Source organism: Gymnodraco acuticeps, unplaced genomic scaffold (assembly GCF_902827175.1).
Source record: "Gymnodraco acuticeps unplaced genomic scaffold, fGymAcu1.1, whole genome shotgun sequence".
NCBI classification, from domain to species: Eukaryota; Metazoa; Chordata; class Actinopteri; order Perciformes; family Bathydraconidae; genus Gymnodraco; species Gymnodraco acuticeps.
Window position 1 is genome coordinate 1,751,262 of NW_022992126.1, and position 13,795 is coordinate 1,765,056.

The 13,795-nt window shown below is 43.0% G+C and overlaps 1 protein-coding gene across 1 annotated transcript in view; it reads left to right on the forward strand.

Annotated features, from left to right (window-relative positions):
• usp43a (ubiquitin specific peptidase 43a) overlaps positions 1–13,795 on the forward strand; it is a 116,498-nt gene that overhangs the window by 1,395 nt on the left and 101,308 nt on the right. The gene's annotated exons all lie outside the window — the stretch shown is intronic.

Sequence of the window (13,795 nt, forward strand, 5' to 3'; positions counted from 1 at the left end):
TGTAGGATTTGTAAGTAGTATACATATCACAGACTATATTGGTAACACAAATGTTTAATAGAACACGTCGGGTGATTGACTGTGGGTCAAAGGGCATGTCCCATTTCCGTGCAGTAAACAGACAAAGGGGTTGTGTCGCCACTTTGCCTCTTAGTTTCTACATTTTACTATTGTTGACCTATAGTGGTAGTTGTGTGTGTGCATGCAATGTAGTTACTGATTACACACCGGCTGCAAAGTCTCCTCTTGACTCACCTGCCCTACAATCCAGCACTTCATGAGGTTTGTCTGCATTCCCCGTCTGTCATGTGGAGTGCAGGGACTTAATCATTCCTGTCTTATACTTGCATACACTTTTAAATGCATGTCATAGGAGTTGCAACATCACTTGACAAAATATAATGAGATATAACCAGAGAATAGATCAACAAGTGGATAGCACGTACACACAGAAGGCTTTCTTTCTGTTGCAGTCGCTTATGGCTGTTGTGAGCCAGGGCTTCCGGGTTCCCTTCTGGCCTCAGACGACACTCAACCAGTATTGGCTTCCTGAGTGATGACTGCTCTGTTGCATCAAGTAGGGAAGTTGTAGGGAAGTATGTGCACAAAAACACACATAGGGATAAATGAGTGAGATTTATAATGTAAAAGGTTGATATTCATGACAGTTACTTTTTTATTTACCACAGGTTAGTGATACATTAATAATGTGTACTGGAGAGAGTGCAGTTTAATAAAAAGCTGTAAGGGAAAGGTATTAACAAAGAAGAAGCTGCTGTTTTTATCTGATAAAAGTAAGGAGGCATGGTGTTATGGATCTTAAAGGCTCAGCGTGTGCAATTGAAAGAGCTTATTTTAAACATCAACGACTTAGGCCTCCATATAACTTTATATTTGTTGGTCATTAATGAATGTAAAAAGTAGGTATTACAGTATATTCAAAACTTGACCTCTTTGAAGTGGCCACAGGACGAGATTGATTCCTCTAGGTCTGGAATATTATTGGTTAAAAATGGTGCTTGATAAAAGTCCCTGAGTAGGCCACCTGCTGGAAGGAAACTCTGAATATTAGCCCTTGAACCTAATGTCTGAACGCACTTCTCTTTAGTCGCTCTATTCTCTTCTTTGCTCTATTTCTTCTCATCATATTGGTCTGCAAAAAAAAGAATGTACGTCACTACCCTTTTTCTCGACTCGCCCCATCGCATGGACACAGGGATTTGTGTGTCTGCTCATCCCAGGGTGAAGCAGAAGAGAGGATGTTTACTGTAGCAAGTGCTTCCAGCCTGGAAAGCAGAATGCCCCCCGCTGAGACGCCTCCATTGGTGTGCACTCAGATGGTAAACAAAACTATATCGTCCCTCCTGTGACTGTCATAAGACCACTTTAGGCTCTACTTAGAAAAAGGGACAGGCAACTTTGACAACTGATGGTCATTACCAAATCTGTTCACACTGAGAGATGCACTGGCCTGCAAAAAGAAAGTTTTGCAGAAAGTTCTACAACTTATTTTGTATTGGGATCTGTATTGCGATGATTAGGAGTCATGTGCTTCTCAGGACAAATACCATTATATAAACTGAAGAAAGACCTCAGGCTTATTAGCAAGAAGTTAAGTCAATATTTAAATGCTGGAGGCACTCTGTGGAAAAAAGTTGGAGATAGTTTTGTTTTAATTTCTTGGCTGGCTGTCATAACCCAAAAATGCCCCTGTTTTGCTCAGCTGAAAACATTTAGATTGTTATTTATTAACCATGTAAAGTCGGTCTTTGTCCAAAATTACAATCCATTTCAGGGTGTAAAAAGTTGAATTGTGTGATTGACTAGAATGGTTAGGTGATGGTTGTGGCATTTTATAAAAAAGTGAGTCTTTAAGCCTCAGACATGGTCATTCCTCACTGGACAGAGTGAATGATGAGAGAAAAGAAGCTTCTCATGGGAGTCATTATTAGAAGATTGGTAGAAGCTGCACACACTCATTAGATTCCTATAGTCATACACTTTGAGTCCGGCTGATATGAATCATGGATGTGCTGTATTTAAACCTAAATAGTTCAAACTTTGCCAAAACTGCCTTGCTTCACATTTGATGTTAATGAAATCTGGAGACATGAAGTGTCCTTTTTTTCGGACACTCCAAAAGTAGTCTACATCAATTTAACTGGACGACAAATTGACTCGAGCATTACACTCCTGACCTAAAGGATTTAACAACACTGTAACTACTTTGAGAAGTTGTAGCATAGGAGCCAGGGTTCATCTTTTTTACGCTTGACAGGATGCAGCTCCGTGAAGCCAGAGGAGCTCAGCCGTGGAGATGAGGCCTGGTGTTTTAAGCAGTGTTGTTTGTTCTGGGAGTGCAGGCAGTGTGTGACAGAGAGGCAGGACAGCGAGACTGATGGTTTGTTTGTCTTTTCTTGTCTCTGCGTCTCTTCAAAGACCACTCTTGTTCGTATTCTTAGTGCTGAAGGTGTATACATTGTTTGCAGAAAGAGAGAGACACATACATTGCTGTGAGGATATATGCACCACCTGGACTGTGCTGAGCAGGCACAGCGGGGCAGCCTCTCATTTTAGTTTGTTAGTGGCAGTCTTTCAGGGAAACAGATGGGGACACTTTTTTGGGAGTTTTTAGCAGTGTGCAGCTAGAATATTTGATATGTTGTTTTTAGGAACACTGTAGATATAATAATCAGGGGTTTTCACGTTTCACCACTGATATACAGGGGGATCCATGTCTTACCTGTTAAAGTAAGTAGGGAAGTGGTAACGCTTCAAACACTTCATCTCAAGATAGACCACTTACAAGTACTGTAACAGAGCCACCATATGCTGTTTGGGAGCAGCATGCTTTCCCACGACTCAGTGAGCCTCACTCCATTATACCTACACCGCTGTGACGACAAAAGGCAATAAAAGAACACAAGGAGAAGTGTGTCTGCGCTGTATCTGTGTAAGCACTATAATATGAGACCATTTTACTCCAGGTTTATTATCCCTCCCATGATTTATGTACCAAGCTTGAAAGACACACACAGTGTAGGAAGCCATGGGAATAAATCAATCTTTAGTATAATGAGATGTGATACTGCGATCACCGAATCATGGAGTTGGGCATGACTTTCATACTTTATCTCAGTGATAGGGAAGCATATGAAAATGGCATACATTCATACGGCTCTTGATGGCATGACAGATACAGCTTGCAGACTCTCAGTTGGGCTCATATATTTACAGCATCGGCTGTGAATCCTCAGAGTATCAATCTCTCAGTTTCAGCAGAGCCCAGGGAGCCTTTTCCTGGGCTGTAAACCATTCCGAGGCGATTATTTCCATCGCATCTCATCCCTCCTTATTTCTTTCTGATCGCCTGTAAATCCCATTCCGAGGACTTCTGCAGATAAGAAGGCTTTGTTCAGTCTTGACCATGGTCTTGACTCACTGGCACCTTTATCGAATGCTTCTTAGCACAGCAGATTTAGAGTTACTTTAAAAATACCTGCCTGTTCTCTTTTGATCTGTAGGTGAGTCCAATGAGGCCTAATAAGACACAGGAAGTATAGTTGAGGGCTGCAACCTACCATTATTACATTAATAATGAATCTATATTATTTTCTCAATTATTGATTTGCTTTTTAGTGAAACACTTTGATCATTGCTTCCCAAAGCCCAATACCACATGTGGGGTTAAGTACATTGTCAGAATAAGTGAGAAATGGATTTAACTTCTGTTAGACAGCTATCATACTGAATAAATATTTACTGTGAATGTATGCAAAAATGTATGGCATATGGCTGTATAACAGAAGTTAAATTAATTCCTCACTTATTCTGACAATGTACTTAACCCCAAATAAAAGAACCCAATAAAAAGAGTTGTTAAATAATAGTGAAGTCACGTTGTAATAACAATAACTCATCTCTCTCGGTTTTTCTTTTTGAGCTTTGCTAAAAGCCACTGTGTCAAGTGTCCATCTTGGGTTGCCGTCCGGACTTGTCCAATATGGCGGACCATCTCGCACATGCGCAGTACCGATCGGGCAGGGGGACGGATCGGGTAGTGACAGTGACAACCGGTCTCAACCAATACCCCAGGAAGTGCGCCGGACTCAGATGAAAATATTCGTGCTGGCCAAACGGCGGTACTACACTTCCGTTTGGTTGCCAGGCCCGGAAACACTTTTTCCCATTGACTTACATGGGGAAAGAGTGGTCTGTAAATCGTTGGATAATTTTTTTTAAACTAAATAAACTACCCAGTATGAACACTTGTATAGCCCTTATTAAAAACATTCGTTCCTCAAGTTGTAATAATGTGCTAATAACGTTATTCTGAGAGTTATTTCCCTCTGCATTATGAACGTGCATCTAACCCACGGGACCGCGCCGCCCGGCACGTTCATGTTACGTGTTCAGCACTACATGAGTTGTACCTTTACCCATGGATGCACAATAAGAACGGACCCACATCGCCTTACTGCCATCCCACGGAGCTGTAATAATGGATATATCGTACATGTTTGCTGTAATTCATCATTTGTAAAATATTATATTACATGGGCTGTATGATTAAATCTTGTACCGTAAATGTTGTATTAAATAAAGTTAATATTACCGACGTTAGATTAACGTCCCTGTAGCTTATTATTTCACTAAGAAGCTTATTGCACCGTGTATATATATATATATACGGTGCAATAACTCTTTCATGCTAAATGAAGCTCTGTTGGATATCACTAGATCCTGTTACAGCGTAATATAAGTACATAACGATTGATGTTCACATTAGCATAATTACTAGCTAGCCGCTAGCTGCTAACTGCCGCCTCGTTAATATCAAATCCATCATAATAACAATCCATTACCATGCTGTCATGAACGCACGGTGCTGTTACGTGTACGCAAATTGACGTGCTTGATGTGAACGAGCATTTTGGTTAAAGTTGCGCATGCGCTATGAGCGCACATACGGGTACTTCTCAGGCATGCCGGGTAATCTGTGACGTTTCACTCTCTCAAAAGTTGGGCCATTTTATCATCATGCGCCATTGAGCAACTCTTATAGGAATGAATGAGGCCCCGCCTCCCACGCTGTATCCAGTTCTTATTATACATCCATGATGCAGACTCGCTGTTTGAGGGCTTGATAGCCCACTCCCCCTCCACACCGCTCCACACTCGTTGGTTTGGAACAGCCCTCAATATGGCGGACCCTCCGCGTGAACGCGCAAACGGAGGGGTAGGTGTAGGGGTAGGGTGTAGGGGGCGGTTTGGGAATGGGCCGAAGTGCCTTCCCTCTCTCATGCACGCGCTAGCTGCCAGAGCATGTGAGAAAGTGAGAAGCATGGCTGCAAGTGGGAGTGCAACAGCCGCTGTGCCTCGGCTTGTTGACAAAAAAGATGCCAGAAGCGAAAAACAAAAAAGTTGTTTATAGATGATGCTTAATTGTATTTAATACAAATTCTAGTCATTTATTTTATTTATTGTTCTCATTGTTTAAACGTTTGTGTTATGGTTCTGGTGTGAAATAAAGCACAATAATTACATTTAAGACTGTTTCCCTTTTTTTAAGAAAAGTATCGAAAAATAATCGGAATCGCAATTCTTGACTTGGTATCCAAAATGTTGGTATCGTGACAACACTAGTGTGTGTGTGTGTGTGTGTGTGTGTGTGTGTGTGTGTGTGTGTGTGTGTGTGTGTGTGTGTGTGTGTGTGTGTGTGTGTGTGTGTGTGTGTGTGTGTGTGTGTGTGTGTGTGTGTGTGTGTGGTGTGTGTGTGTGTGTGTGTGTGTGTGTGTGTGTGTGTGTGTGTGTGTGTGTGTGTGTGTGTGTGTGTGTGTGTGTGTGTGTGTGTGTGTGTGTGTGTGTGTGTGTGTGTGTGTGTGTGTGTGTGTGTGTGTGTGTGTGTGTGTGTGTGTGTGTGTGTGTGTGTGTGTGTGTGTGTGTGTGTGTGTGTGTGTGTGTGTGTGTGTGTGTGTGTGTGTGTGTGTGTGTGTGTGTGTGTGTGTGTGTGTTGGCCCGACCTCTTCTGATTAGTGGAGGGATTGGTTCTAACATGATAGAGAGGATAGAGAAGAGGCATAATAGAAATTAAGGAGAAAACAAAGTTTGTGTGTGTTGGTGTGTATAAGGAAGAAAAAGGAAAGATGGAACACAGCATGATATGAGAGAGAGAGCTCAGCACCCAGCCCAACAACACCCTGGCCCCTCCTGATACACCCACACAGCCAGCTGCCCACAGCCAGCTCTGCGCATCCCAGCCTCCCTCTACTCAGCCTGAAGAACAAGACCCACAAGTGGTCTTGCTGGCTGACTCAAACGGGAAGTTCCTGGACCCAAGAAAGCTTTTTCCTGATAAAAAGGTGCTGTCTAAACACTGCAGCACCACAGGCCAGGCCATGAAGCTGTTGAAAAAGGAGACCCTCAGGAGCCCTCAGTACCTGGTGATCCACACGGGAACAAATGACCTGCACACCTTCCGTAGGGACACTGCTGAGGCAGTGAGGAAAATGGCGGAGCAGGCCAGTAAGGAATTCCCCGACACCCGCATTGTGGTCTCCACCCTGCTGCCTAGGACAGACACCCCTCCTCATGTCATCCATGACATTAATATGGAGATCAGAAAAGGATGTGCCACCTTACCAAATGTCCACCTGGCCCTCCACTCAACCATTGGCCCCTGGGACCTCTATGATGGACTCCACCTACACAGAGAGAGGGTGGGGATATTTGCAAAGACCCTCAAAGATGCAGCCCTGGGACACACCCCTCCCACCCCCTCCTCTAGAGGCCCTATAGACCCTCCCAGACCGCTTCCTCCCCATCACCACCCCAGGATCACCACCCCTGCTGTGAGGAGACACAACAGCTCAGCCTGGACCTCCCACTCCCTACGCCCCCAACACACCCAGAGGAGGCTACTTTCACCCAGCTCACCCCCTGCACAACATCAGCAGCAGAGATATGCAGCAACAGCTGCTCCTCGTCTCCCTCCCCGCCTACAGCAGCGGAGCTATGCTGCAGTTGTAGCCCAGCCTGCTGCCACCCTCCCTCCCCCTGCTACCTCTGAACTGGGAGACATCCGGATGATGCTGCACACCCTGTGCACCCGACTTCTGTCCAGCTAAGACATTACATTTATATGTTATCGTAGTAATCAGTACAATAGTAATATTAGTGAAAAAAGTTGTTTTTTGTTTGTTTTTTTATATATTTGTCTCACTGTACAGGTTCATTTTGATTGTTTGTTTTTGAAAAAAAGATGCGTCCTTTTCATATAAGCTGTTGGAATATTCAGGGACTCCACTCCTCAACCTTTGAGGTTAAGAGTGAGAATCCAGAGTTCTTAGAATCTATCAAAGATGTTGATCTAATTATATTAACAGAAACATGGTGTAAAAATGATCTGCTCACTCACTGTCCTCCAGGTTATAATGAAGTCATGGTGCCCTCTATAAAATCAAAAAATATACGCAAGGGCAGAACATCAGGGGGGATCTTGGTGTGGTATAAAGGAGATCTTTGCCGTCAGATCTCAGTAGTAAAACAAGGTAAATCACACATTTGGCTAAGGTTAGATCAAACCCTGGGCATAACTGACAGGAATCTATACGTGTGTGCTATTTATATACCCCCAGTAGATTCTCCTTATTTTGAAGAAGACATTTTTGAAACTCTCCATTCAGAAATAGCCTATTTTCAGGCCCAGGGAAATGTGCTTCTAACTGGAGATCTGAACGGACGAACAGGAATTGAACCTGATGTCATAGACCCACAGGGCAGCCACCATGTATTTGGTGAACCCCCCCCTGTTTACCACACCAACCGTCAGCCATCGGAACAGCCTCGACTCTGAAATCAATCAGAATGGCAAAGAGATAGTGCATCTCTGTCGGGCCTTAGGCCTGTACATAGTGAACGGGAGGTTCAGAGGGGACTCTTTAGGGAGATTCACATACTCCTCAGCTCTAGGGTCTAGTGTAGTAGACTATGCAATCACTGACATGGACCCCTCCACTATCAGTGCATTCACTGTCAGACAGCAATCCCCCTTTTCAGACCACAACCAAATCAATGTGTTCTTTAAACTCTCAGGTCCAATGAGTGACACAACAAGGGAACCCAGTAAGCTGTATACATTAAATCCTACTTACAGATGGGCCCCAGACAGTGGAGACAAATTCACCTTGGCCTTGAACTCACCTGATCTGATGAATGACATGTCACTATTTGACCAAAATCAATATGTTCCTACCAAAGATGGTGTAAACATGGCCATTGATTATATCAATATGATATTTCACAAGGCAGCTATTAAAGCTGACCTAATCAAACAAAAGCGGAAGCCTGTTAAAAGGCAAAACGCTGACAAATGGTTTGACCAGGAATGCAAGACCATCAGAAAATACCTGAGAAAAATAGCAAATGAAAAACATCGGCAACCAAACAACCCAGCCTTACGCATTAGATACAATGACGTTTTAAATAAATATAAATGTACAATAAGGAACAAAAAACTAAATTATACCCACATGAAACTTGAGGATATTGAGAAAGCCATTGATCAAAATCAATTCTGGGATCTGTGGAACAACTTCAACACAAAACAACCACAAGCATTACCCATCCAAAACGGTGACATCTGGAGAGAACATTTTGAAAGTTTGTACAAAGACATACCAATAAATCTAATCAATTCAAATCAATGTATTACAAAAGAGAAACTCCAAACATTAGAAGAAAGTTACTATTAAAGACAACCAAAACCTCCTTGATTTCCCAATTACTTTGGAAGAATTGACCACACAGACACAATCTCTCCGGCCAAGGAAAGCTTGTGGCCCAGACAACATTAAAAACGAAATGCTCAGATGCAGCACCCCAGAGATGCAGGGGACAGTGTTAACCTGTTAAACCCTGAGCCTGTTTTCAGGTTTCAGGCTCGAAAATGACATTCCCAGAACAAATGACCATATCTTCTTCTAAAAGGGTTAAATTAATAATCATTTTTCTCAAAGTAATGATAAACCTGTGAGTTGGATGTAGAAAAGTCAGATTCAATATAGATGTTTTTTATTTTAAAGAAAATTCAGATTGAACATGGTAAAAAACTGTAAATTATAGTGTCCGTCCAAAAAATATTTTGTACTTATAGTGAAAACTAACCTTGGATGATGGGTTAGTAGACTAAAAGCTTTAGGAATCCAAAGTACAACATATAATAAGTACCCTGTATCAAGATTGATGCAAAACAAGTGATATTTGACCTTTTTAGACAGATTTAGCAAAAAAAAACCTCTTCTGGGGCCATTTGGGTGGATTTTCCATATCTCTGGCCCCCCTTGCTCGATTTTGACATGTGACATCTCTTTCTGACAGTCAGAGCCAATGGAATCGAGGGGAACTCCCACATAGTCCTTATTTGGTCATGTGTATGTGTGAGACTGCTGCATCGCCGAGACCGGAAGCAGCAGCTAGCTGTGGTGGCTACCATTAGCAGCTAGCATTTACTCTCCGATTTTTACATTAAAATGGAATTATGGATTATAAATTCATTCAGTTGTTTATACATGGACGTTAAGAACCTATGGATTAACAGATTCAGCCGCGTTTTTTCTCATTTTAATGCCATTGAACACGTAATTTGATCAGATTGACAGCTACTTGTGAGACGATCTCCCTAGAAGCTTCGTAAAGGTACGTGTTGTGATGACTGTATTTGCTTCCCCTGTCGCGAGTCCGGATCACTCAGTGATGATACTATATACCTACATAATCTATGGAGTCTCAGTTTTAATCGGATATATTGTATGTGCAGCTATGATAAGTAATAAGGGTACTTTTATCTTGAGTTCTGTGCCAATGTCCGTTAGCATTTTTCGCTCAGGGGTAATTTAGATGCTTCTTGTGAGACTTGTGTTTTATTTTGGTAAACATGGTTTGTATCGGCAGTTAGCTGAGATTATTTCCGTTAATCTGGTATAACACATTAATAGGTTCTTAAATATTAAGATCCCCTGAGACACAGTATCGTGAAAAAAGGACCCAGGGTCCCCGCCGGCGGGGACCTTCGGGCTTAACAGGAAAGCTGTTCAATATCGTATTGCAGTCAGGATGTTTTCCTGACATCTGGTGCAAAGGGCTCATTTCCCCCATTCATAACGGCCCCTACACACGGCGGCGTGCGTTGCCGCTTCAACGCTTCTGCCCATTCACGTTGAATGGGGTGACGTCACGATTCGCCGAACTGCATTGTGGGAGCAAAGCGTAGCTTCTCTCGCGGTGCTCGCTGCAAAAGTAGAGCAATGTTCTACTTTTGCCGCCTCGACGGAGGCGTCAGCCAATCAAATCCTGCGTATGCAAATCTGACACACGCGCTAGCCAATCAAACCGCGTGTATGTTGGGAGAGCCAGACCGCAGTTATTTCCCATATGTCAAAAAATGGAGGAGAAAATGATCGTGGCGGTAGGGAATCACCCGGTACTATATGACCAGTCCCTCTTTACATACAGGGATACAAAGCGGAGGAGCCAGGCATGGGGGGAGGTGGCAGAGACAGAGGGTGAAACTGGTAGGTTTTCGCCTGTTTGGGGAGTTTATATCCAGTGTACTTCGTTTGAATGGACAGCTAGCAAGCATAGACAGTATATTTAGCCAGCATGGATGTAGCATGAATGCTTTGCTTTGTATGTCCGGGGCGGGACATTCATGTGATTGGTTGTTGGTCGCGTTGTTCGTAAAAAATCCCCAAGCTTCAGACACGCCCACCGCCAAGCGGTAACGCACGCCGCCGTGTGTAGGGGCCGTAAGAGTGGAGACAAATCAGACCCTAATAACTACCGTGGCATCTGTGTCAGCAGTTGTCTGGGGAAATTATTCTGTAGCATTCTAAATAAAAGAATACAAGATTTCCTTAACCAACAATCCATCTTGAGTAAAAATCAAATAGGCTTCCTTCCAAAACACCGCACCACCGACCATGTATATACCCTTCACACTTTAGTTAACAAACATGTACACCAAACACAAAATGGTAAGATATTCACTTGTTTCATTGATTTCAAAAAAGCTTTCGACTATTTGGCACGAAGGGCTCTATTATAGACTTCTACATTGTGGTATAGGGGTATAGAGCAGAATTAGGCAGATACCCACTGATCATTAACACTCAAAAGAGAGCACTAACATTCTTTAACCACCTTAGATCCAGCCCCCGAGACACCCTCCACTCCAAAGCCCTCCAAAGCCAAGAACTAACCCCAGAGAAGAGTCCCCTATGTCAGCTGGTGCTGAGGCTAGCTGCCCCCTCTCAGAGCCACTCTGACCAGTCTCTCAGCAACACTGCTCTCCAAACACCAATCACAAGACAACTATTTACAACATTGGAAAGAAGAAACTAAAAGCCAAAGTAGATTAGAATGTTACCTGGCTCTAAACAGAGAGTATGAGCTGGCAGAATATCTCTCTACTGTCAGAGATAGAAAGCAGAGACAGATCCTAACCAAGTACAGGCTCAGTGACCACAAACTGGCAATCGAAACAGGAAGACTCAAAAGATCCTGGCAACCAAAAGAGAACCGAATATGTGGTCACTGTACGACAGGTGAGACTGAGACAGAGATGCACTTCCTCCTGAAGTGCCAAACATTCAACGAAGTAAGGAGCGTTTACTGGAACAAGTTGAACTCTGTAATCCCAGGTTTCAAGCAGGTTGATGACCTCTCAAGACTGAGAGTACTTTTAGGAGAAGGAGACAAGGCACATCTTGCTGCCCAATATGTATACACATGCCACAACCTGAGGGACAGTGAATGAGACACACACACACACACACACACACACACACACACACACACACACACACACACACACACACACACACACTTTGAAATGTAATTGTATCACTGTATATGTATATCATCAATAATATGTAAACATTTGAAATGTATGTTAATGTTGTTAATTATTTTGTATTATGATGCTTTGGCAACATTGTTTAATTTAACTTTCATGCCAATAAAGCCCCTTTGAGAGAGAGAGAGAGAGAGAGAAAACAAAAAGTCGAGGCTGTAAGTGATGACTGTCCTGCGTCCAGAGGTGAGCCAACAACACCAGGCTGCTGAAAAATGAAACAGCAAATGGAGCAGCCAGTAATGACTGATGCTATCCAGCCTCATTCCAGCCTGTATGGTGGTGGTTAGTGCAAATGTGTGTGTGTGGTAAAGAAGTGTGGTATTCTTAATTCAGAAACATTCACTGTCCGTCAGCCAGAAATCTATCCAGGTATGTTTGACAGGCTCGACCATGATGAGGATAGGTGTCGTAAATATTTATTTTAGGGAGAGAGAGTAGGGGTCATTTTGTCTGATGTATGTTTAAAGTACATTCCTGTCTAGCCAGCACTCTGATCGTCATTGTTTACAGAGGAGGAAGATTGATGTGGTGAGGGCATGAGGGGGTAATGGTATGAGGTGAAGCAAAAGTAGCAGGACGGGACATCAAAACAGACATCTGGGTGTTGGAAGCCGGGACTGTTGCCAGAGTGCAGCCTTATCTCTGCTGACCGCGGGGAGGTCATGACCCCCGCTGCGGAGAACAACAACTTTATGGCTGTCTCTCTGTTATCTCTCTTGGAGGCTTTCTTCTTTTTGTAGCTTTCTTTGTTTTGAGAAAAGCTGGTAGTCCTTGATTTGTGCAAAGACAGAAAGTACACAAAATACATTGCCAGGACTATGCAACCAATGCTGAACTCTTGAGCTCATTTGTACCTTTGTTAGACTTGTCCTAAATATGTTAAATATGACATGTTCTGTTGCAACCAGAAGTGACAAAGGAGGAAGAGTGTTTAACAAAGTAACAGAACATAACAAAATATGTTACAATTAACTTCAGAAAATTAAGAAAATGGAAATCATGCTGTATTGAAGAAGACTTAAAACTAGCTATTGAGACAAGGAACTCACTTGTTCACTGACGTATTGAATCAAGTGAGAAGTAAGGTCATTTTCTCATAAAGGTATTTACAACCCAACCTATTTTTGCAAGTTGAGACGTTACCTGGCTATTAGGAAGAATGCAAGTTTAAAGAACTTCTACACTGGTTTAATTTCTCAGGCCATAGGTTGTCTGATCAGCCCTATCAGGGGAAGGTGGGTTGAGTAAGATCCTTGGTCTAGAGTCTAGAACTGATCAATATTACTTACAAAAAACTCTATCCTACTGTACCTCAAGTTAAGGCCCAGCAGCGACTACACTTCCTGAGGGTACTTCGGAGAAACCGACTGAACAAGAAGCTGCTGGTGTCATTCTACCGGGCGACCATCGAGAGCGTGCTGTCATACTCCATCTCGGGGTGGTATGCAGGATGTTCCTCTGCGGACATGAAAGCCCTGCAGAGAGTAATCAGGATGGCAGAGAAAACCATCGGCTACCCCCTGCCCTCTCTGGAACACATCTCCACCTCCCGCTGCCGCAGCAGAGCTAACAAAATTATAAAAGACAGCTCTCACCCAGGTCACAGACTGTTCTCTCTCCTGCCTTCTGGGAGGAGATACAGGAGCTTCAAGTCACGGACAAACTGATTCAAAAACTGCTTCTACCCCTGGGCCGTCAGGCTGCTTAACCACCACACATAATGCAATAACCCTAACCATTCTCACACATACACACACTTTTAATGCACTTTATTTACTATTTCTATATCTGTTTATAGTTTGTATTTTTTGCTCACCGGGACAGACTTGCACTCTGAATCTCGTTATACTCTGTGTATAATGACAATAAAAGGCTTTAACT